This window comes from Dermacentor variabilis, chromosome 10 (genome assembly GCF_050947875.1).
Source record: "Dermacentor variabilis isolate Ectoservices chromosome 10, ASM5094787v1, whole genome shotgun sequence".
Classification (NCBI taxonomy): domain Eukaryota; kingdom Metazoa; phylum Arthropoda; class Arachnida; order Ixodida; family Ixodidae; genus Dermacentor; species Dermacentor variabilis.
Window position 1 is genome coordinate 61,309,896 of NC_134577.1, and position 1,326 is coordinate 61,311,221.

At 42.5% G+C, this 1,326-nt stretch overlaps 1 non-coding gene across 1 annotated transcript; it reads right to left on the reverse strand.

The window, feature by feature from the left end:
* Positions 1-922: 922 nt before the first annotated feature.
* On the reverse strand, positions 923-1,046 carry LOC142562631 (U4atac minor spliceosomal RNA). Its single transcript, XR_012823950.1, has one exon. It is a non-coding gene; the product is annotated as a U4atac minor spliceosomal RNA (small nuclear RNA).
* Positions 1,047-1,326: the final 280 nt, after the last annotated feature.

Consider the following 1,326-nt stretch of genomic DNA (forward strand, 5'->3'; position numbering starts at 1 on the left):
CATTCTGTGCTACAGTAATATGAATCTTCCGAAAGTGATTGACGGCCAGGTACCATCTCTTTGTACTAATGTCCAGTCAGAATGAAGGACAGGTTCCATGGGAGCACTAATTAGGGTACTAATTTATAGGTAATGAATGCAGCATCACATATGGTGCATTTATCAGCGGTGAACAGATGCATTGCTGAAAGTATGTGCGAGTGATGAGGGTCATGAAACTGCATAGACAGCCTTGAAATATGAAAACCATAAAAGCAGAACACTGACAGTATCAAACCGAGAGCTGTAGCACTAAACCAGAGGCCATGCTGAGCATATGCATATAGGTAGCAGGACAGAGCCTAACAGTCATAAAGCATCAACGAGATGGGGCAGATATGAGGCCACAAGGCTATGTGGACAATGAAGCAGCGATGCCGTGACATTTAGGTAGCAATGAAAGGGAAGAAGTTGAATGGAATGTTTAAATGGTGAGCTCTACTTTCTGACATTCAGTGCAAAAGTGCACTTAATGTGAGTGTCGAAACTCAATTGCAAATGAGTTTTGACATTTTAGTTCAAATATAATTTACTCAGAAAAAGTAATAAAGCACTCGCAGTAGGCACAATCTCGATCCAGCTTGCATTACCCAGGAAACGTGATTCCATGAAATAATACGACATCTGTACGCGGTGCAGACAGCTATCCTCCTGCACTTCGTTATTGCAATCACAAGTAGCAAAACTCGTGGCTTGCAGCTACAGAAGGAGCACTGCACGTGACATAACAAGGCGTCTCTCCTTAGTTATAGTGTTGTTTTCTCCAGTAACCTTAACATCATGGACAGATAACGCCAGATACGACGACGCCAGAAGCGCAGCTACGAGCACCCGATATCAGTGCTTTTCTTACTTCTGATTGTCTTCTCACCGCCCCACCATGGGGTCCAAAAATTGCACCTGCGCAATGTTATTGCGCGGCGCGTATGTGTTGTTACACGGTGTCAGCAAGGCCGGCCTCACTCAACGATCCTTGGCACAACCATGCTCCCCGTGATAAAGACGGTTGACGTACTTGCCCGTAAAGTATGGACCGATTGCCTTTGGACCCCCATGATGTTTCAAGTTGCAATTAGAAGATTTGGCATATTTCTTAAACAAGACGGTAATATTTATTAATAATTTTTACACATATACTTGTGAGTTACAAATGAGCATTCATCCTTTAAAGTAATGGACTAAAAAAAAACTAAGTTTTATTTACTGCAGCTTATTATACGGTAAAAAAATACCTGAATATCCGCATATTTTCCAGCATTTGCCATCTAGTTATGTGGTGGCCAGACG